General features: G+C 37.2%; 1 long non-coding RNA gene across 1 annotated transcript; it reads right to left on the reverse strand.

Moving 5' to 3' along the window:
- Nucleotides 1-17,768: 17,768 nt before the first annotated feature.
- Nucleotides 17,769-21,317, reverse strand: LOC144422767 (uncharacterized). The gene is made up of 5 exons (XR_013475374.1): nucleotides 21,174-21,317; nucleotides 20,606-20,802; nucleotides 19,861-19,982; nucleotides 19,243-19,403; nucleotides 17,769-18,257 (listed from the first exon to the last, which is right to left on the reverse strand). It is a non-coding gene; the product is annotated as an uncharacterized LOC144422767 (long non-coding RNA).
- Between the last annotated feature and the right edge of the window lie 4,225 nt (nucleotides 21,318-25,542).

Consider the following 25,542-nt stretch of genomic DNA (forward strand, 5'->3'; position numbering starts at 1 on the left):
TCACATCTTTGGCAATTCTTCGAAATTTAATTCCGATTTGATCGTCCAATTAAAATACTTATTCTCTGTTAAGTGATCACTGCAATTCATCGCGTTATATAAACAAACAATATTAATAGAGCAACGCGAACGATACTTCAGTCACGTGACAAGGTGTTATTGTTAGTCATAATAAACAATTTCGCTAGCAGACAACAAACCGGAAACAATTTATTATCTGAGAAAGTATCCATCGCTGTAGACGCCATTGTCCTATTTAAATAAATAGTGCTCGCCAAATATGAATCATTACTTATCGATCTTTAGATCGGTAAATTTTGCATGTGCATTCATCATATCTCGGACCAGAAGCCTATTGATTTTGGATAAATTATGTCGTATAATTAGCGAGTTATTAATTAATTAGTTATGGGACACGCGGTGTCACTATAGAGTCATGAATCGAAACCGCAGTTTCGCACATGAAATGATATGGATTATTTTGTTATTTCGTGTTGTCGGCATATTTCTTTGTGGTTTGAAAATCAGTTTTCTCTTCAACTACTTGACCAGTTGCTTTAAAATTTTCAGTGACTGAAGATTGTTGTTAGTGCTAGAAGGCTTTTACTTTTTTCGTCAATTTTGTATGATATCCAAAATTTTGCTAATTTTTTTCTTGGGAAGACGGCGCACGTCTCCCGTTTTGATTCTGCACTTTTGTATATGTCATTCCCGGCCCATGCCTGACTACGCCATCTAAAAATTACGTCACAATCACGTCATGAGTTGTTTATTAAGTGGTTGTGACGTAGAATACTAGTGATACCAAACTACACCAGACTCACAGGTGCGGTAACCATTCGTTCTTTAGTTCCAGCTTCGTACAGGATATAGTTTTGGGCAGAATATTTCGTTTTGCTTTTCGTGTCCTTATATTTGAGCATTGCTCTCTTGTGTGCGCAAGTATCGTTGTAGACGGCATCGTCGATGATTAATTAAATACTCCTCGCCAAATATGAATTTTTGGACACGAAATGTAGGTACGGATCAGCTTTGTTAATTGGTATTGAGGTTGTCATAGGATAGAATTCAGATATTTATCCTTCAGGATAGGAAAGCCACCAGTCGATACCAGATATGAGATTAGTTAGGCTATTATTCGTTTCAGAAGTATGATCTAGGTCGGGGCTACTCAACTGGCGGACCGCGGTCCGAATCCGGACTTTCGGGTATTCGATTCGAACCGCGCATATTCTTTGATTTGGATCCTTAGCTCCAGTTTTGAAGTTTCCTTTTATAAAATCACTTTTATAGATTTAAAAATATATATGAAAAGAACTATAACGCCATAACAAACAATCTTGATTAGCTAATAATCATTAGTCGGCCGAGGAAGTGCGTGTTCAAGGATGCCGAAATATAATTTCTGGAAAGTCCGGACCCAAATATTTTTGAAGTTTTGTATGCGGATCTTCGGTAATCTAGGTGGTGGAGGAAGCTGCTACCGACCAGCGACCTCTGTGGTGTTGAGGAGTCCAACAATCCTCTCGCACATAATTATCCCCCGCGGTATGCGAACCTGTAAACCCACGCAGGGAAAAGAATCGCATTTCTCCGCACCTGATCGACTAATCGCTTCGAAATTTTCAGATCTCAAAGATGGAAAAGTCGTTAAAATGCCCTTATCTTTTTATTTCAAGTTTTATCTGAATCCTATAAGTTCAATTTCCAACCAAACTTTTTCTGTATTATTGTGATTCACGGAAACACCTCTATGTGACATATAAATAGGAACACTTTTATATGACTTGCGCCTCCGTACATTTGAGCATTGATATCTTGTTTTTACTACCAAGAGTTTATTCCTGTGCTACGCGATAGGCGCCATGGCCTAGTTCAGGGTTTCTCTGTTGGAGATGAATTCTACCTGAAAGAGGAATTCTAATTAATCAGGAGAAGAATTTCCACTTCGCATATTGCTGCGGTATTCCTGATACTCCCGTAGTGTGTGTGTGTGCTAAGTTAAGGTTGGGCATAATTTTATTCCGATTTTTCTTATTTTAGTTCTATTACGAGTTCGGGACTGTCTGTGTTAGTCAAGTGAATATACCCCTGTCTATAGGTTTCAGTCCCTTTACACAACTTGATGTAAAACAAAGCGAACAAAATTAGTTACATCCATATTGGTACACATTTGGAGCGCCGTGTTACTAATATTGGCATTGACCAATTAACAGTGGCGTATCTAGGTAAAAAGGCGTCCATGGCAAAGCCTAGAAAGGCGCCTCCTTGATAGTTGTTTCACAATTAATAATGACTATTATTGAATTGAGGTACTTGTGCGTTATTATTTGAGTCAAAATACGAGTTTCAATTATTCCCAATTTGAAATTATTTCATTGAAACTTTTATTATTAATACTTTTTGCTGTTTTTGCGCCCCTGTTCAAACGGCGCCAATGGCACGAGCCATGGCTGCCACACCCTATGATACGCCACTGCCATCTAAATATTGAACAATGAGCGGAAATAGAGTTTTTATGCAAAGTTAAGGACATCATAATGTTTAAAATAGAATAGACAAAGGGCGCATCGCAAAAAGTTGCTTTGCTTATATCTGGCTTTGTTCGGAGCAAAAGGTTCCGATAATAATTAAAGTAACAGTGTTTTCTTGCTCACAACACGGCTCTAAACTAGTGGTTTCCAATCTTTTTGGTTGAGCGGGAGTACCATTAAATATTCCGCAGGCTTGAAGATCCCAGTGCAATATTTGCATCGTCTTACCAGGGTTCCCGAACTCAAAATATGTCACGGGCCACTTTTTGAACTTTATTAACGACGCGGGCCACAAACTGACAAATTAAGTACAAAATTGATTTTGCACACTCCAACACAGAACAATTTATGCAATTCATCCTATGGAAACTGGATCTGTAGTCTGGTAGTTGACGCACAAAGATCAGGAAGACCAAGGAGCGCCACTCTGAGGTAAACATTCAGAGCACAATTTCAAATTGGTAAGAGGCACTGTCTTTGCTTTACTGATTTATATGCTTCTTGCCAAACAGCAATTGTGCACCTAATTTCTTGAGTTAATCTCCTTGTCATTCTGTGTGTTGTTGAAAAATGTAAACAAAACCCTAATTGTATCGTACTACGTTTTCTGAAAAAGTGAAAGATCTATGTTGAGTACCGGAAATGCAAATCAAAATTAAAAGTGTATACTTACTTTTGAGACACCCTGTTGATACTAACAAGAAAGTGATAATACAGGGATACGAAGTTTAAAACGTCTTAGTACAGTAGTAAAGGGATGTAATCTGCCACAGTAGACCACCGTACCAACCGTCACGGTGTCATAAAAACGTGGAAGACCGCCATCGCGATGTCATAAAATGTAATAATTATAAACGATACAGCGCATTTTGATTGACATAGGAGATCTCACAGAAAATTTAGCCTCCTACCAAAAAATATAATCTTTACCCACTGAAAATTCCAAAGCAATTGGTCCGGTAATTGAAGAGAAAAACGATAGGAAGAAAACAAACAACATAATAAAGATCCATTTGTCCATTCATTGTCCAATAAACAACATCATGTTGTCCGATTGTCAGTTGCGGATACGTGAAACTAACTGCTTTGCCTTGCTCTATGCTGCATGGGTCAGCAACATTTTGTCTCTCGCGGGCCAAAATTGAGGGTTGCAGGTAATTGGCGGGTCGCACATATTTTTAGAAATTTGAAAACCGAACGAATGGTACTGTTTATAATAAAAATAAAGCCGTGATACATCTCTCGAATAGAATATAAATTTATTTCCTCATTGCATCTCGAAAAATTGCAATCTAATATTTTCTGCGCCATTGAAGAACCATTTGCACTTAGCATCAGTTTTTTTTTATACGTTTTGTTGCCATTTGTCTAAATATAATTAAATTATAGACTCATTAAACGAGTAATTGTGAATTTTATACTTGTTGGATTATAATATAATTTAGTCTACACGTGTCTCACAATAAATTCTGTTACGTAAAGAATATAATGGTCAAAACACCTGTTTTGTTACTATAATTCAGTGAAGCGTCGAGGGCCGGATTATATTAATCCTCGGGCCGTAGGTTGTCGACCCCTGATGCCTTTGCGTATGCATAGCAATTTTTCGTAGCTTGGACCGCTTTTCAGACCCTCAAGAGTCAAGGTCAACATTATTTCTTCAACGTTTGGCTAAATTAGCTCAAGAGTGCCATCTCGTGTATGGTTTATTATTATAAAAGTGCCACACTTTTCCCATAAGATTCTATACGTTTTCACTCAGACCGAGACCATAAACAAGCAGTAACCAGCATTTTCATTTTACTTATACATTGCAGCAAAGCAAAGGTTCTTAAACAGACATGAATCTCTTACTTTGCGGGGAAACTTTGACCTGCATTTGGGCTGCACGAGAAATTTAAGCTTGCCTTGTGGCAAAAGGTTGTGAACTACTTTTTCATCTATAAGTTTTTCTCCCAAACTTCGCGGATTCTTCCTACCTAACTGTTTTCACGGATGTCACGATCAGCGATGACGAAGAGCCAATATTATATATAATACTCTCGTATGTATTCCAACCCAAGATTACCCAAACCCTGCCTGAAGGCCCTAAATCAAACTATATCCACTCAAAGTTTATTTTTGCCCCACACAGTTTATTTGCTACCAATTTAATTATAACTGGTTATTCAATGAATATAGGTGAGTAAATATTAGCAAACTATTATAATCACTATTACATAGAAGGTTTGCAAAGTTCAGCCATATCTTTGCGATTATTCATGTCCTGTAGGTATGCGTCGGTAATGTCTTCCTTATCACCGATGCGGTATTTGAAGTCGGGCCAAGGCAACCCAGATGGGTTGTCAGCACTCTGACTAAGAGTAGAATAAAACATCTTTTGGAAAACGCTCATTTTAATATTAGAGGGAATGAATGACAGTATCACGCTACGTTTTTTTTCAGGATGGAGGCTGACCAAACCAACTTTTTGAAACAAGACAAAACAGAATTCATCTTCCTTGAATTCATCTCTTATTTTCTCCATCGTGACATCTTCAATTTTTTTATCAACGATTAATTTCCTTTTACGTTCTTCCAGTTTTAAAATGAATGCTGTATTAGGTTCTCTGCCATTCACAGTTATTAACAAAGCATCCTTGGCTTCATCAGACAAACCGTCCATAATAGGGTTCTTAAAACTCAAATTAATCTGAAAAAAAACGGTAAAGTTTATGACTTGCGGGTTAACGTGAGTGGTAAGACTATGAATAAACTGTCTCTAATTCACATTTGAACCAAGTTGTTATATCGTCTAACTCTAATACTGAGTGAAATTGACATTTATTCAATCCCAACTAATACACGACACCGCAAACTTATCGCGTGACAAAGCTTTGCCAATATTATACGGTCGACTTAACACCTTTGTGAAGACATTTATTTTTGGACACGTAATGGACATACCGATCGTTTTGTTATTGTGGTGACGCGCGGAAGACATTAGAATTCCCATAACCACACCTCTTTTCCACCCCCAACGCGTGACTTCAACACACACACACCCCGATACACCCAAAACCTTTGGTTGTTTTTATTCGATATTATATACAGGGCCGTTCCTATGAACATTTCCCCGACCTTTGACCCCCGAAAATACTTCCTATACTTTACCATTACAAAATAGTTCGAGGGCTTATTTAAAGAGTGGTTTCGCGATTTGGCGCCTGTGAAATGGGGTATGTGTTTCAAACCATCATTATGATTCATCGCATACAACAGTCTGTTTTTTAAAAGTAACGGTAAAGAATTTTAGCCCAGTCTATCACAGCTAATTCTACACTAATTTTTTATTACTGCAATTAAATTAAAACTCCTAAAATGACAGAGTGATCATTAAATTATCTGATTTATATTTGAATATTTGAATTATCTGATTTATATTTAAATTTCCGAAACACAACTGAAAACTAACGAATAGAGTTCAAAAACGCGAAAACGAGGTAATGTTTACGACCACGCCTGAAAATCTGTCTGAGTGAGAGAAGTGTCTGAGCGGATGCAAAACGGGCACATTGTTACGTCACTTTTCGTCATCTTGCTGATTGGCCAATGTTAGGAAGTAACAATGAAGTTGATGGTCGGGGAAAGGTCCATTGTCAGGTGTTCCCTTCCACGGTGTTTCACGGGCGAGAGGCCGTGTTCCGCCATACGGTTAAGCCTTCTTATCGGCTTTCCTCTCACCCGGGATAAATATGTAAATCCTATATTATTTATATACATTAACAACGTATTAATTGCATGCAAAGCCGTGAGATGATTTGCGTCGTCCACAGTCAAGACGGAAAGGCTTTATTTGTCGCAAAACTCGAACAAATGCACTTAGATCGGCACTTTCACTTACTGACTAATCTAGTCTCTATAATAATCAGCCATAAAAATTGAGAATATGCCGATAAGCATCCTTATGATGTATCAATATAGTAGACACACGGTTCCATTACATTTGCACCCGTAATTTGAACCCACGACAATTCACCTGCATACTATTGCACCTATGGAATTTTTTTTCACGGTTATTCGAAACCATACTAACCCATGGGTTTTAGCACCCGCATATAGATTGAACCCGAAGATATACGGATGCAAATATATAGGTTCATATGTACATGGGTGCAAATGTACGGTCACCTAGACATGCACCGGTCACTTCCGTCAGTTGCCGGTTTCCAAATGCAGACGCATTGTGGACGTAACACGTTAAAACATTCCTGTCTCGTTTCGTTTTAGGCGGGCGAGACGATCTTAGTGGACAAGGACTGGTAGCGCTATAAACCCGTTCAGCGGACACATACAGTATAAAACAGCGTTTCCCAAACTTTTTTTGGCGACGGAACACTTACGCTTTTTATCTCGCCTAACGGAACACCAAAAAGAAAAGAGTAAAATTGACAAAGAAAAATGGTGTAATGCAGCGGTTTCCAAAGAATTCGCCGTGGCGAGTTGCCAAATGCGTCGCAAAAACCAAACTCAATTTTATTAAACATGGGGATAGAAGTACTTGCTGTAATTTCGCGAGCTGCTGTTTATTTATCTGATGAATCGTGTCTGATGAACGTGATCATTTCAGCATTTCAAAGGAAGACTAGAAGAAAGAAGGCTATAGCCTATAGCAAAACAAAAAAATTGCTGCAAACTTGATATCGCAGCGTGAAGTACACGCGTGAAATGTAAGCGATATTTCATAACTTCCAAATGTCATAACTTGACAGTCAAAAAGTTATGCCGACTGTAAACGAAAAAGCAACTATACTCATAAGGTTGACGCGATACTGAACAGTCGCTAGTTGGGTGACAACTTCACAATCCGAAGATCTTCATGACGATCACCTTAGTCGTAATTTTGATCCGTTTTCGACGGAACACTTAGAAGATGTGTTCCGCGGAACACAGTTTGGGAAACGCTGATATAGAGGTAAAACGATACCAGTCTATTTGTTTGTGGGTAAACAAACAACTGTTCAGAATGCTTGAGCATATTGAGGTTATAACACAGACATCATAAACGAGAATATCGGTCAGAGACCGAAGACTTATCGATCGAAAGTTAGGGGATCCCCCAAAACAGCACTCTTACTCCACAGGGACACCTTGTGTCCCATCACTAATCAATTAATACCTCGCTTATTATACCACATAATTCATCCAGAATCAACAGGCTTCTGGTCCGACATATGATGAATGCACATGCAAAATCTGGAGAAGATTCAAATCTCGAACAGACAGACAGACAAATAGCCTACCTATCAACATACTTACCGATTAAAATCGATAAGTGATAATCGGAGCAGCAGGAGAGAGCTCAATGAGACATGAAGACAGTGACATCAAGATAGGAATTACATATTTATCCTGGGAGAGGAAAAGCCGATAGGACGGCCTAATCATATGACCAATCACGGCTTCCCGCCCGGTTACCATTCCAAGTCGGGTATGGGATTAGTTGGCTGGTTATTTATTTTCGGTTGCATTGACTTGATGGCGAATAAAGCCGTAACCGACCAGCGGTTAGGTGAACCACCCTACGGCGACGAGGAGTCCAGCAATCCTCTCACACATGATTATCCCCTCATGGAATTCAAACCTGCAAACCCTTCTCCGCACCTGACAAACGACTGAAACTTCAGTTCTTGAAGATGGAGTCGCTAAAATGCGCAATCTCGAATAATTATCTATTTCTATTAAGATATTTTAGTTCCACAGGGCATCCAGAAAGTCCTAAAAAATTTTAAAATTGCCAAGGGGATTTATTGTAACCATATATTGTTTGGCCCTCACAGATGTGGTAAATTTAGTAAAAATACTTAAAAATTACTGATCAAGAAACAACAAACCTGGTTAAGATATATCAAGAACTCACTTCATAACAAAATTGAAATTGTAAAGGAACTTTATGGATAACTTGTTCAATTCGGCAAAACCATGCGGTACTCACCGTCAATAACAGTATTTCTATAATTAAATTTACCTGATCTTTTCAACTAGATATTAGAACCTTGGGTGTCGTTGCTCGATAACCAGTTTTGTTTCCCCCGCGGCTTCCCTGAAATTGTATGATTATACCCTTTTTTGAATAATGCATATGATTGATTTCTACTGTTGGGTTAAACTTGACCTGTATGGATAGGGTGATAAAATTATCGTTTATCAGTTTTGTTTCCCCCGCGGCTTCCCTGAAATTGTATGATTATACCCTTTTTTGAATATTGCATATGATTGATTTCTACTGTTGGGTTAAACTTGACCTGTATAGATAGGGTGATAAAATTATCGTTTGAGATTTTAATGGTTGGAACAAGGAGCTTTAACCTGCTTTCTAACGTTTACCCCATAAAAATGACAAAAGAAAAGGCAACCCGCGAATCTGTACCCTATTTTGTGCCAGTGTGCCGTAAGTGACATTTAGGTAATTAATAAAGTTGCTTCATGTAACAATATTTTGTGTTTCCTGTTTTTGGTTCCCGTAATTTGAACCCATGAAAAGTGAACCTGAGAGATTGAATCTGCTCCAGATTTAGCATGTGCATTCATTATATCTCGGACCAGGAGCCTATTGATTTTGAAATTATGTCGAATTATGTCGTATAATTAGCGAGTTATTAATAAATTAGTAATAGGACAATAGATGTCACTATGGAGTAGGAGCGCTGTTTTGGAGAATCCCTTAACTTTCAATCGATAAGTCTTCGGTCTCTGAACGATATTCTCGTTTTTTTAGTTTATAATGCACTGTCAGCGTGAGGCTCCAGTATATCATAATTCAGTCAGTTTTCAGGCTCGCACAGCCGTTTGTATTAGGACGCCTTGCTGACAGCTCTTGTCTTAGAGAAAGTTGATTATTTATTATATTTAAGTAAGGATTACAAATTTTAACATAAACTTTGTGAAAACTAACAAAAATTTTCTTAAATCGGCAAAATCACAATAAAAATTTGAATACCAGAAAGACTAATTCCTTGTGTTTTTTGTTAAATAATTAAATCTACTTTTCTTTTACATTTATGCGTTAAAGAGTCAACATTTCACAACTTTGGTTGATTATCATAATATTATCAATTTATTTACAGTTTGGAAAATAATGTGCACGACTCGCAGCGCGCACTGTTGCTTTTGACGTGCTTGGTGTTTCACAAGCTTCTGTTGCATCAATTTTCAAATTCTACACATTAAGGTGTCCCGGAATGGTTCAACGCAACGTTGGCAACCCTACCCCCAACGCATGAATTCAACGCACCCGTCCTAAGGGCCGGTAACTAACTTGCCTAATAATGTTAAACAAGTTCATGGACGCCATATTTGGGAAACGCGAAACAATGGAGTCTTATGGAAAATTTTTGTCATGTTGTTGTACCGAATCGTATAAGTCAGCTGCTATAAAGCCGAAGGGTGGGTTTTGAACTTTAAGCTATATGCTACCTAAATATATAACGCAATTAAGCATAAAAGACTATCTAATGCGCTAAATTTAACCACAAACACAACGTAGAACCATTTTTGGTCATTTTTTCGAAGATTTTATAGTGTTACGCCGATTTGACGTTATAAAATGTCTCCGCAACAATCCTACAATGTCATTTGTTCTTATAGTACAGCTTGGAACTGCGCAGTAGGGTATTATGGAGCTTAACGGACAAAAAATGTTAACCAGTAAATAGAAACGGCCATTGGAGCGAAGTTAAGTCGGCCGGTAATTTCGACGAATAAATACAACTTTTCATCTGTGACGTCATAGGGAATATTATTGTCAAATGGTTAATTATGACGATTAGAATGGCCAACTTACTTCAGAAGCAACTCGGAACCGGTATACTTGTCTTCAAGGACAATTTAATGTACTATAAATGTAATTTGACAAACATGGAAGAATATCAACGTGTTAGGCTAAGATTCTCCTTCAAAACGCAACCTTCAAAGTTTTTCTATCTAAAATATTAGTGAAAATAATAGGTATGTTTCAATGATTGTGTGCAAACTTCTCATAAGGCGCCGTGTTAGATGGCCGATAACAATAAGCACAAGATGGCGTCCATTGTCGGATCGTTGCCTCGCTTGTATTATATATACGCTTTGACCCGTTCCAGTCTTGACTGTTTTTATAACTATTGCTATGGTTACCAAGGCCGATTCCTATTCTCAGGTGTTTGTTTTATAACAATGGCGTATTATTGTCTAAATATAATTTACTTCACGGCAGTCTGTGCTGGTAACGTCTTTGTGTTCGTCTATTTAGTCGTGCCTCCCTTGTTTATAATCTGTCGTACTGATTATTGAGTTCAAAAAAACTTTCTTTTAAACATTGCCCTGTATGTCAACTGTCAAGTAGAAAATATGACGGCCATAGTATTATTTATCTTATCTTCAACGGCCGAGGGTGACCTTGTAGTCTTGGTCTCCTACGACATACAGGACCTACAATATGATAGGACTGTCATATTTATCATGGGGAGAGGAAGCCGATGAGACGACATAGTCATACGCCGATCCACAGCCGCTCGTTCATTCGGTTACCATAATATCTCTCCAAGTCAGCTACGCAAGTGGTTGGCAACCTTGTATATTGTTTATCGCATATTCGGGATGCGTGAATACAAGGTAACACAGTAGAAATGGGTTTATTACAAACATTATCGCTCAGAACAAGGTCCCAGACAATCAGAAACGGTTTTATTATTTTGCGTCCAGCGAATTATTGTGCCACACCTATTTTATACCCAGCGATGGTTTTAGTATAGATTTATAGATAATGATTTATTTCCGATACAAGTACATAATACAATAAGCATAAGCAAACAACAATAAGCATAAAAACGTATACGGAAGGGGACGGGCAAGACTTCCAAGGTCAACAAGGTCGACCGACCCATAAGGTAAGATTCTACCAAGACAGAACACTCTAAAGCAGTCATCATAACTACAATAAAAGAAATATAAATTTTTGAGTTTTAATTTTTTGAGTGGCTCACTTATACGTTTACACTCGGATCGAGGCCATAAACAAACAGTAACCGGCATTTTATTTTACCTATATATTGCAGTAAAGATTCTCAAACATCAAACAGGCATAAATCCCCTACTCTACGGGGAAACTTTGACCTGTATTGAGGATGAATGAGAAAATAAAGCTTCAGAACCTCTGGTGGTAGAGGGTAGTGATTATTTTCTCATCTAAAAGTTTTTCTCCCAAACTCACGCTCTGTAGAATATCCTTGCTAAAGTTCCTATTAGTTTCACACAGTTTATTTGATACAAATTTATTTAATGTTAGTTATTCAATGGATATAGTTGAGTGAATATTTGAAACAACAATCACTATGACACATGGTGACACGAATCACATTATAGGCCTAGACTATATTGGTATCCATAGTTTCTCCTTATGTATGCTTCGGCAAAGTCTTTCTTATTAGTTAGCCTAAATGCCCTTATATTGGAAGGAATATCGACAAAATTATATATCATCTTTTGTTTCGGGGGTGTAGCATCGGGCACGTATAGCACAATGATGGGTGCTCCCGAAGTATGCGACCAAGTTGGCGGACATCGGAACGTAACATGGGTAACAGGTTAGGGTTAGGCGATAATTTTTTACCAATTTTCCCTATTTTAGTCCTATTATCAGTTCAAAGACTAGCCAAGAGCCTCCCGTAGTATTTATACCTAAAATTATGGCCTAACCCTAACCTAGTACACATATTACATTCCGATGTCCGCCATCTTGGTTCGCATACTTCGGGAGCCCCCAATGATGCTTTAACCACCATGAATCCTACAGAAGATGAATCGAGGTTCATTCTCCGTCAATTCATCTCTCAATTCATCGAAAGTGATGGTTTCTTCAAATTGTTTGTCGATGATAACAAGTTGGGATGATTCATCCGCTTGAGCTATAACTGAAGTCTTCGTATACCTATTATCAAAAGCATTCCACATTTCATCAGAAATCTTGTAACCGGGATCCATTATCTCTACTAGGCTTCAAAACCTTATATTAATCTGAAGAAAAAAACAGCAAAGTTTATAACTCGTTGGTCGGCGTAAGTGATAAGATTTAGTAATAAAAGCCATTGATAATTATCCGGTATGGGTTTTCATGTTCGAATCCCATGAGAATAATAGTAATAGATGAATGCTAGACTCCTTATTATTTAAGGTTGAGTAACTAAACTCCTGGTAAGCCAGTAAGCTGTGACTCCTTCCGCCTAATTTCTAGTTTTGAACGAATATTGGATCACAGCGAATAAATACAAAACGGCAGATATTTTTTTGCACAATAAACTCTGTTCAACATTTTTAAGTCCACAAAATGTCATTCTAACAAACTGATTTTCCTTAGTCTCTGACTGGGGGTCTTGACTGGCATCGTATGCTTCCCCTGTCACGAATTCACATTTAAAACAAGATGTTATATCGCCTAATACTGAACGAAATTAACATTCATTCGATCCCAACTAATACACGGGACTGCTGTCGCGAACTGATCGCGGGACAAAGCTTCGCCAATATTATACGGTCGACTTAATACCTTTCTGAAGACATTTATTTATTCTGCTGTTGTTATATTGCTACGATAATATAGGTTCGTGACGCGCGAAATACAATAGAATTGAATTCCAATAACCAAACCTCTTTTCCATCCCAACGCGTGACTTCAACACACACATCTCGATACACCCCACATATGGTTGTTTTAATTCGATATTCTATACAGGGCCGTTACTTTTGTCAGATGCCATTCCCACCCACGGTGTTTCGCTTGGGAGCCGACTAGGAATATTTAGCAATGTTAATGTTTCAATTAGAGATGTACCGATGTATCGGTATCGGGTATCGGTATCGGCAATATCGGCCATTTTTTCGGTATCGGCCAAGTATCGGTATCGGTTAGATTAGGGCCGATATTTCCGATATATTTACCTTTTTGATATGGTCCAGAATGTTTTAAAAGATAAGTTGGAATACTACTTTTTAATTTATTTTTTGTCTCGAGAGATCGTGAGCTATGAGCCATACATGTCCCCACCCTTGCGAGAGAATAGGATGCACGTGTTTTTAGCTATTTATCAGCCAAACTAGCTCATCTAATTTGGCTATTTTCGCTGTCAAATTTTTATATTGACATTTATAATATTACATAGTAATTATGAAGAAATATAGACTGTTTGTCGTCAAGTACGAGTGTCATTTAGTCCGTCGACATCGATAAACTAAATTCCGACACAATTATCCCGCTACGCAGGTAATAATTTTAATTTTTTAACTACACAATACCTTTATAGATATATTGACATGACCGCCTAGCCCTAGACTGTCTCAAAATATATGATAGCAATTGTATAATAATATAAAATAGTAAAGTAAAAAAAACATCCTCGACGGTTATAGGTAGGCCTTCTTTTGGTCGGTGCTGATTGATATTCTTTCATGTTGGCTTTTCACGTCGACGATTTAGATTAGCCACGAAATAAAATATTTGTAAAATGCTTTTAATTTGAACGTAGGACGGCGGCGCTAGAATGTGTGGGTGATATTCGATATTTTTTAAACACGAATAACGATATTCGAAGGTCGCGATATTAACATTAAATTCAAATTGGACATCCCGGCTTATGAGTTTTCTAATTGAACACCGAGATTACTAGCGTTACTGTACAATGTATCTTAATCAGTTAAAGCATATGGATACTAAACATTTATTTCATATTATGTGATATATATATCTTTTTTTTCGATCTGAAATAATGTGTACTATGAATAGCGCTCAAAAACCATTGTTTTAACCCGTCTGCCCTACACAGCACACCTAATTAAGTAATAATCACATAGTATCGGTATCGGAATATCGGTAATATCGGCATTTTTGTAGTATCGGCGTATCGGTATCGGCGTTTTTAGCTGGTATCGGATCGGTATCGGTGACAAAAGTGGTATCGGTACATCTCTAGTTTCAATACGGCGATATTGCATATCCATATAATATATACTGACGAGAAAGCGATGCTCAAAGATAGAGACACGAAATTTAAAATGCCGTAGTACAGGTATGGAACCTGCCACAGTAGACCACCGTCACGATTTCATAAAAACGTGGAAGACCGCCATCGCGATGTCATAAAATTGTAAAATTTGAAAACTATACAGCGCATTTTGGTTCTCATATCAGATATCACAGAAAATTTATGAGTAATAGCCTTCTAGCGAAAAATACAATCTTTACAACCCAATAAATTCTGTGACGTAAAGAATATAGTATATATCTATAATATTGGCTCTTCGTCATCGCTGATCGTGACATCCGTGAAAACAGCTAGGTAGGAAGAATCCGCAAAGTTTGGGAGAAAAACTCATAGATGAAAAAGTAGTTCACAGCCTTTTGCCACAGGGCAAGCTTAAATTTCTCGTGCAGCCCAAATGCAGGTCAAAGTTTCCCCGCAAAGTAAGAGATTCATGTCTGTTTAAGAACCTTTGATTTTCTGCAATGTATAGGTAAAATGAAAATGCTGGTTACTGCTTGTTTATGGTCTTGGTCTGAGTGAAAACGTATAAAATCTCATGGGAGAAGTGTGGCACTTTTATAATATTAAACCATACGCGAGATGGCACTCTTGAGCTAATGTAGCCAAACGTTAAAGGAATAATGTTGACCTTGACTCTTGAGGGTCTGAAAAGCGGTTCAAGCTACGAATGATTGCTATGCATACGCAAAGGCATCAGGGGTCGACAACCTACGGCCCGCGGATTAATATAATCCGGCCCGCGACGCTTCACTGAATTATATTAACAAAACAGCTGTATTGACGATTAAATTATTTACGTGACAGGATTTGTTTTGAGACACTGAACTATATATTATAACCTAACACGTATATAATTCACAATCACTTGTTTAATGAGCCTATAATTAGGCTAATGGCAACAGAACGTAAAAAAGTTGATGCTGAGTGCAAATGGTTTATTGACAAAGAAAATATTCAAATGATCAGTCTTTGCGTGTGAAAAATGTGATTCATTGGCCATTCCTTCGGTTTTTAACTTTCTAAAAATATGTGCGACCCGCCGATGACTTGGAACCTTTAATTTTGGCCAGCGGACGACAAAAGTTTGCCAACTCCTGGTATAGAAGATAAAGGGACAGAGCTGTCTCAAAAGTTAGTTGGGCCAACATGTTGCAATAATTCAAATCTGCTCGCGTACAACTTAAATTATTAGTGGCGGGCAATGATAACATGATATCGCCATATTGTTTACTACAGATGGCGTCGTCAAATAGTAAATCTATTTCGTCGCGAATATCGACATGTCTGTTACCCAATAATTCATCCCTTATTAGGTCACAAAGAAATAGAAAAAATATCACAGTCGCCAACTCAGAGAACAAGATAGCACGCTCTGCTGCACTCTTCTCCTGCTTCTCTCTTTTTATGTTTGCCTTTGTGGGCCGGAACCTCCTTTTGAAATGTAAAAACGACATTTTTCTATATAATACATAGCCATTTTTCATGCTTTTCAGACCCACAAGACTTACGGTTCCACATCCGAGACAAACAACATGTTCACTATCTGGACTGGTAATCGGACGGGAGACCATGGTCGCCATATAATTGGACAAACTCATAGATGAGGATGGTATTTACATATTTCACAGAGGGAGAGGAAAACCAATAATACGACTTAATCATATGGGGACCCACGGCCTCTCGTCCGATTACCAGTCTATGTCGGGTATGGGATTAGTTAGCCAGGTATTTTGTTTAATAATAGAGAAAGCCATAACCTCACCATCTGTTACGTAACACACCCTATGGCGGTGGCGGAGTCCAGTATTCCTCTCGCACATACTTATTCCCCGCAGTATCTGCGACCCCATGCAGACCAGTGCTCCCTCTGAAGTGTGCGCGCGCACACAGCATTCAGAGGCTGCGCACACGCATAGATTTACTGCGCACAGACGTATTTCGATGTAATGTACTAATGTTCTCGGTTGGCAGGTTGAGAAAGTTTGTTGTTGGCCCACCCATTACCCGGTTCGAATGCCAAAATTTCTACATTGGCTTTTACACAAATACTAGTCGTTTCAAAAAAAGTGCGCACACACCAAAATTGCTGCGCACACATACTACAAAAAATTAGAGGGAACATTGATGCAAACTAATAAAAGATGCAATGGCGGGCGTATCCGAACCTGACGCTTCAACAGGGGTGATAACTTTTTTGTGGCTTTGGAGCCAGGCCACACAAAAGGGGCCAGGCCACAGAGAAAATGGGGCCAGGCCACGGAGAAAATGGGGCCAGGCCTCAGAATATTCGGGGCCAGGCCAGCGCAATGGTAATGTTAAGACATCCGTATTTGTTTAGTTATATTTTTGTTTATAAGTGATGTGGAAACTGGTAATGTTAAGACATGTACGGTACCGTACCGGTACTTGTACAATTGAACCGTATCGTATGTTACAACCAGGGAAAATGCTGTATTCGAACACTTACTCATTACAAATGTACCGACTCCATAATCAGCAATAGAATAGAAAATAATAGATAAAAACAAATGATAAAGTAACTGATTATAGAATCGGGAAAGCAAACAAAACCTCAAGTAAAGTTTGAAGCCTACATATTTCAGATGGAAAGGTATTGATAAAAGAAGTAGTACGTGTTCGCTCACCCAATGTATTACTTATGTGAGGGGGTATATTGCGAGCGATACATTATTGTAGTGTTTCTACTGGTCACCGTACATATACATTTATATTCCTCCCCGCATTCATTGTCTTTTTACTGTAGCGTGAACTGGTGCCTATATGTTAAAAAAAACTCAGTGAAATAAGTTATATTTATTGCTTGTTGCATACCTTTTTGTGATTGTTAATTTTTTTTAGCGAATATGTGTTATTTAATTATTTTCATACAATACATGGTTAATAGATCATGGAATAATTCCACCAGTGACTCAAATGCTATTATTAAATGAAGTCCGTACTGATAAATTGTGTAGTTCTACCTGTATTGCATAGGCAATTGACAGGGGTTTACACGCTAAGATGTTTTAGATTTGTAATACAAATTGCAGGCACAACATATCGGTAGCTGGTATACGCTATCACAACCACTAGTATCCCAATACTCAACATGCAAAAAAGACTACTCTTCTCAGTTATACATTATCCCTAACAGAAAACAAGATCCATGCATACCAGTTGATAAAACTGTTTCATTTATTGAAAAATATGCAAAAAAAAATTGCAAACACCAGATTGGCAGGATTCCAACATACTCTTTTTTAAAATAAGATTCATCTCCGAGGGAGTCCTTTTTTTTAGCATCTTAAGACTTTCCTATTACCGATAATTACTTCAATTATATTCAGCGTAATGAATATCAGGGATAAATGTTCAATCATAAGACTGTTTTTTCAATATAAGTCATCATAGATATATCGGAAAAGTAACAGTAGTACAAACGCATATTAGATAATCATAAGCAAGGAAATTGTAAGACTCTTTTGACTGGAACTGGTTTAGAGATTCAAGGGAAAATTCGCAAAATTCAATTTGGTATTTTTTCAAATTTGTTTTTAGCAACCACACTGGTAAGGTTGAGTATCTCCTACACAATATAAAACCAAAATTATATAGAGTCCGTATTGTTGTCATCATAGCAGACACCATGATATAATTTCTTCTCTCCAAGCTATAAAACAAAAAAATTATGCTAAAATTCTTGATGACTTGAGTGGTTTATTATTTTACAGTACTGGGAATCAAAATACCTATTTCACCAATAAATACTTTTTAATCCTGCACACCATTTTGAGAATACAGGTAAAACGTAAAATTAAATGGTAGTGATATTAGGGAGTGGGGTTTTATGGCACGGTTGTTAGCAACAATATGGGATGAAATTTATCTAACAGAAGGAAGTATGTAGGTTTCATATAGAATTATTACATCATTTTTATCATTGTCAACTATTCAATCCAAATCTAACGAAGATTCAATAAAACATGGTGTTTATTCGACTAGACCAGGGGTTCTCAACCTTTTTTCTGCAAAATACCCCCCCCCCCCCCCCCCCCCCAGGCACGAAACAATCAACGTGAACCCCCAGTAATGTGACACCGAACAAAGTTGTGATATATCGATTAACAATTTGTTGAAACAATAATTTATTGACCAGATAAAACTAAATTTAATTTCCCTGTTACTAATATTGCCCTAACTAATAAATTCTTGAAATCCCTTTCAAGTTTCAATAAGGATATCACTTTCTCCAGTGCTCGCAGCACGCTGTATTTTCTGTGAATTTCACATTGTTTACGTCACAATCACAACAACGCAAGATCAGGGAAAATCTATGTTTCAATTGGCATCCAGTTACAATCGGCACGCATTTTCCTCTGGTAGTAATAAAGGATATTAAAAACAGCAACACGCAAAAACTCGACTGCCATCCAAGTACCCCCTGAAATCTTTTCGCGAACCCCAGGTTGAGAACCCCTGGACTAAAGACTGCTTGGTCCATCCCTGATTTGTATACATCGCAGATCACTTCATTATCAAAAACTCATTAAGTTAGGAAACAAATGGAATGGGCCAATTTTTATATTCTATTCTGTTTTTACTTATTGTTGCATGTCCTGCTATAAAGCTCAGTACAAACAATACGTCAAACTCACATTGAGGTACGTAGAATCTGAATAAATCTTCGAGCAATCATAATACCACACTTGCCAATTCCACGTCATTCTATTGTTTTATGTACGCGATGTTTTGGAGAAGCAAAATCAATAACATGGAAACTGCGACAACTGTTTGCATGTCGTTACGACGTGAGCACCTGAGATTATGTTATTTGTTAAAGCCATACTGAACAATTTTTTATCATGTGATACAATTAATACATATTAGGCATTACATGTATTTCTTTACAATGCTTAGTGATTGAGGCGATATTTAAAAATGAAACCAATAGTGGCAAAAAATTCACATCTTACACTTTTATAAAAAAAAGAGTGCTTAATAGGGAACACCATTTGCAAAAAACATCTTGCGAGAACATCTCTTGACAATGAAATTTTTCCAAATACAGCATAAAAATAGCAAATAGTCAAGAAAAATTGTGAAAGAACTTGCAAATGTTATTTTAGGAAAACAAATGTACAAAATTCAGACTCGACTATTAGACACAATCTTGACTGGAACAAAAAAATTTAACCATGGAGATTGTATTCAGGTCTCATCTGTACAGTTATTGTTACAATGATGTGATCAAGGCAAATAATACCAAATCTTACCATCATACTATTCCATCTATTTTAGTATTTAATCTTTGTAGTGGAATCTCGTTCGGAATATAGTTCTTCTCGGAAAAACTTTTTCGCTTGATTCCTGTTTTCATTATCAATTTAAACAATCCCTGAAAGCAGATCCAATTATGTATGTAGTAGTAATCATCACAAGAATATAATACAAATATGTTATGCATGCTTCAGTTGGATATAAAAATATAAGGAATATTAATAAGTATTTCTAGCTTTGTCACAACCGTAAAACATTGCAGAACAATCTCAAAAACAAATATATACTTAAATCTCCACTCAAACCATTTGAATGACTAACGAATATAAAAGTGTGAATCAAAGCTTCCCCCAAAACCAGTCTCAAATGAAAAATCCAGTGCGCCAGCTAATGTTATCTAATAAATAATATACATTGTAATATTAGGCTAAAATGTATAGTCTGATATGAGTATTACTTATAAATAGTTTGAGTAAGATAAGCTTGAAATATTTTTCCCAACCTGGTAAATGTAAACTACAAATTAGCTTTCATATTCATAATCTATGATCAAATTGATATGATACCAGCTTCTCACAGCCTAATTCTTGTATACATTCCTCAGTTATCGTATAGTATCTGTTTCACTGCGATCATTACTCATATCAGCATATATACTGAACAAAAAACATTAATTCCCCAAAAAGTGAAACAAATCTTATGGTACTATTGTTGTAAAGTAACTTAACCATCATTACAAACCTGTTATATGAAATAAAAACTATGACTATTCCACTTCCGACAACATTCAGACATTGCGTCCCCGAATCACCTCGCTGTATGAATCCACTTTTTAAACTGCACTTCCCGGCAACAAATTTCAAAGTATTTACTTTTCAGACAGTCAAACATGATTTCATACTATTATGGTTACCTGTAACTTGAAGATCTTTACTAACCTGTTGAAAACCATGAAAAAAAAAAATACAAAATCATCTCCATAACAGAAATCAAGCATGGCTCCATATACAGATATACCATGTTTCCCCAAGAATAAGACTGGGTCTCATTTCAATTTTCTTCCGAAAAATAACACTAGGGCTTATTTTCGGGGGATATCTTATATTTTTATTTATTAAAAACAAACTTAAAAAGTAGAGAATTACGAGATTTTCAAATATACAAACTATGAACCTATATATATTATAACCTATATATGAACCTCGGTTAAATGTGATTCAAGCGAATTCTTTTCACTAATAAGGTTTGCCTGTACCTTCAAGATCATCACTAACCTGTTAAACACACAAAAAATAAGACTAATCCACACCTCATAACAGAATTTGAGTGTGGCTCCATATTACTGAACTGCTCAAGTCTGTGGCTCCATTTTCTATCCTGTATTTCCAGGCAATAAATTCTCGGTAAAATGCGATTCAAGCATATTCTTTTCACTAATAAGGTTTGTCTGTACCTTCAAGATCATCACTAACCTGTTAAGCACACAAAAAATAAGACTAATCCACTTCTCAAAACGAATTTGAGTGTGGCTCCATATTACTGAACTGCTCTAGTCTGTGGCTCCATTTTCTATCCTGTATTTCCAGGCAATAAATTCTCGGTTAAATGTGATTCAAGCGTATTCTTTTCACTAATTAGGTTTGCCTGTACCTTCAAGATCATCACTAACCTGTTAAACACACAAAAAATAAGACTAATCCACTTCTAAAAACGAATTTGAGTGTGGCTCCATATTACTGAACTGCTCTAGTCTGTGGCTCCATTTTCTATCCTGTATTTCCAGGCAATAAATTCTCGGTTAAATGTGATTCAAGCGTATTCTTTTCACTAATAAGGTTTGCCTGTACCTTCAAGATCATTACTAACCTGTTAAACACACAAAAAATAAGACTAATCCACTTCTCAAAACGAATTTGAGTGTGGCTCTATATTACTGAACTGCTCTAGTCTGTGGCTCCATTTTCTATCCTGTATTTCAAGGCAATAAATTCTCGGTAAAATGCGATTCAAGCATATTCTTTTCACTAATAAGGTTTGTCTGTACCTTCAAGATCATCACTAACCTGTTAAACACACAAAAAATAAGACTAATCCACTTCTCAAAACGAATTTGAGTGTGGCTCCATATTACTGAACTGCTCTAGTCTGTGGCTCCATTTTCTATCCTGTATTTCCAGGCAATAAATTCTCGGTTAAATGCGATTCAAGCGTATTCTTTTCACTAATTAAGTTTGCCTGTACCTTCAAGATCATCACTAACCTGTTAAACACACAAAAAATAAGACTAATCCACTTCTAAAAACGAATTTGAGTGTGGCTCCATATTACTGAACTGCTCTAGTCTGTGGCTCCATTTTCTATCCTGTATTTCCAGGCAATAAATTCTCGGTTAAATGTGATTCAAGCGTATTCTTTTCACTAATAAGGTTTGCCTGTACCTTCAAGATCATTACTAACCTGTTAAACACACAAAAAATAAGACTAATCCACTTCTCAAAACGAATTTGAGTGTGGCTCTATATTACTGAACTGCTCTAGTCTGTGGCTCCATTTTCTATCCTGTATTTCCAGGCAGTAAATTCTCGGTTAAATGTGATTCAAGCGTATTCTTTTCACTAATTAGGTTTGCCTGTACCTTCAAGATCATCACTAACCTGTTAAACACACAAAGAATAAGACTAATCCACTTCTCAAAACGAATTTGAGTGTGGCTCCATAATACTGAACTGCTCAAGTCTGTGGCTCCATTTTCTATCCAGTATTTCCAGGCAATAAATTCTCGGTTAAATGTGATTCAAGCGTATTATTTTCACTAATAAGGTTTGTCTGTACCTTCAAGATCATTACTAACCCGTTGAACACACAAAAAATAGGACTAATCCACTTTTCATACCAGAATTTGAGTGTGGCTCCGTATTACTGCATAGCACCATGGCCTGGCCTGGCCTGGCCCCGATTTCTCCGTGGCCCGGCCTCAATTTCTCTGTGGCCCGGCCCCAATTTCTCCGTGGCCTGGCCCCAATTTCTCCGTGGCCTGGCCCCATTTCAGTGGCCTGGCCCCAAAGCCACAAAAAAGTGATCACTCCCTCTCTGACGCTTAGCACGATGCGCCACAGTGCCAAGCTCATCAACTTCTCTCTCCTGGGATAAATATGAAAATAATGCATTTTATATCTCTACACATATATTTAATGACAATTTCCAACATTCAACCACCGTTACACTAAATTTGGCGGTCCAGTAGTATGTGTACCGATATGGGGGTAACTAATTTTGTTTGCCTATTTTACATTAAATTGTGTAAAGGGACTGAAACCTATGAGCAGGGGGTATATTCACTTGGCAAACACAGAGAGTTCCAGACTCATAATGGAACTAAATCAGGCAAAATCAGAATAAAATTATGGCCTAACCTGGTACACATACTACCGGAGTACCCTAAATTTTTATCAACAATCTAGTCTCACAAAAATCTATAGATGTGACACATTCATCAAAGAGCGGACCGTTCAGTCCTGCATTTCAACTGGATCTAAAATGGATTTTTTTTTGTAAATGTGGAAACAACAAAGTGAAGTTGATAGATAAATTGTAACATTGCTACCTGCACACTGAAAAGGGGGTGACAGTCTTCTTATCGGCTTTGTATTCCTGCGAAAATTAAATTTCCATCTTTTTTAATAGTGCATTATGGTAGGAAGAGTGTTTACTGGGTTTATCCACGTGATAAATTAAATTGAGACGTCTCTATTTTTGGCTATTAAAAAATCTGACCTTTTCCAGTTATTCAACCCGGGGAAATGCATATATATATTAGCAAAAAAAACTTTTTATTAGTAACTGCGAGTATTCATAACCCTAACCCAAAAGTAGGGCTGGGCATTTTCAAATACCAGATGATTTCAGAATCGAATCGAATATTTTTTTCGAATCGAATACTTGGGAGATATATAATTGTATGTAACTTTCTTATTGTATTAGATCCTCCAGATACATAAATTACTGGAAACGTATAATACATCACTCAGAAAGATTGCTGAGCGTTCACACACAATAAAAAGCACGTTTCATCAATAATGCACTACAGAAAGGGGTCGAAAGTCAGAATTTTGTTGAAAAAATATACCTCGACCATTGGCAGAAAGGAAAAAACAAGATGGCGGCGATTCGAAATTGCGCTCTGAACCGATTCAAATAATTTACTAATCTATTCGAAATGCCCAGCCCTACCCAAAAGAAGAATGGGCCCCGTAAATAAAAATTTTTTATCAGCGAGTGTAAGCATTCATATAATGGGGTAGAAGGGACTAGAAAAGGTTCAAAAAATCTCTTTTCACATCTTGCTCTTGCTTAACATTTATATTCTTGTGAGACTCAATATTGGAAAGGCCATCAAATCACTCAAACTGAGAATCCTAGCAGACAAATAAATCGTGCAAATATGCTTCAAAAACAACAAATAAACAGGGGGGTGTTTTTTGCGAAAAAAAATAAAAATCAGTGCGGTTGCTTGAAATGCAGTTAATTTCTAAACAAGCCTCTTTACATAAGTCAGTGTAGGACTCTGAAAAGTGCAATCTGACAGACACAATAGCAAGGATGGAAGTTGTACTTTGAGATATCTTTAACGGTACTCCAGAAGTGTGTGTACCAATATGGAGGTAACTAATTTTGTTCGCCTACTTCACGGGACTGAAACCTATGAGCAGGGGGTATATTCACTTGACTAACACAGACAGTCCTGAATTTGTTATAGAACTAAAAAAAGGAAAATCGGGATGAAATTATGGCCTAACCCAAACCTGGTACATACACTACGGAGTACCTCTTCAACTCATTAGTGTAGGGATTGCATACAGTCGTATTCTTTTAAGGGATTTAAAAGAAGCAAAAGCAAAGTAATTCACTGTATAAATGAGCAATATACGATAGTAACTAAAATACAGAGAAAGAAGGATGCTTAGAGTGAGGCCTACCTCAACTTCGTACTAAAGCATGACAAACTGTAGGGTGAGATCCATCTCAAGCTTACGAAGTTGCGGTCCGGCATGATGGCGTAGCAGTTAATAAATTAGACCATTGGTTCCCAACCACCATGCCGCGGCACATTACCGTGCCGCTAAAAGACTTTGGCCTGCCGCAAAGAGATTTCATTTTTGAATTTATTTCAAGTGATTCCAATTTCCAATCTCTTGAATTTCGCAAGAATTACCTCTTGCTAACAAACAGAAACGACAAAGTTGTGTTTCGGCATGATGGCATAGCAGTTAAAACTTTAGACATATCTATGTTTCCCCTCGCAGGTTACAAATTTAGAGTCCAAATACCACGTCGCCCCCTCACCTAGAGTAAAATACATTTGGTGGGCAGTGCCGAACCTAACGAAGGGATGTCGCAGGATTAAGCCATCTTAGTAATTTCCATAAGCTTCACCTGAAAGGCTTTGATCATATATAGGGTGCCCATAAAGTCTCAAAATTTTGTTGAATTGCAAAGGGAATTCATCAATACCATATATTGTTTTGGCCCTCGCAGATGTATTAAATGAGTAAAAATAATTCAAGAATTACTGATTAAAAAACAACAAACCTGGTTAAGATATATTGAGAACTGACTTCATAACCAAATTGTGAAGAGAATGGACACCCTGTATATTTTACACTTTTAAATTTTTATTC

The sequence above is a fragment of the Styela clava genome, chromosome 5, assembly GCF_964204865.1.
Source record: "Styela clava chromosome 5, kaStyClav1.hap1.2, whole genome shotgun sequence".
Lineage (NCBI taxonomy): Eukaryota > Metazoa > Chordata > Ascidiacea > Stolidobranchia > Styelidae > Styela > Styela clava.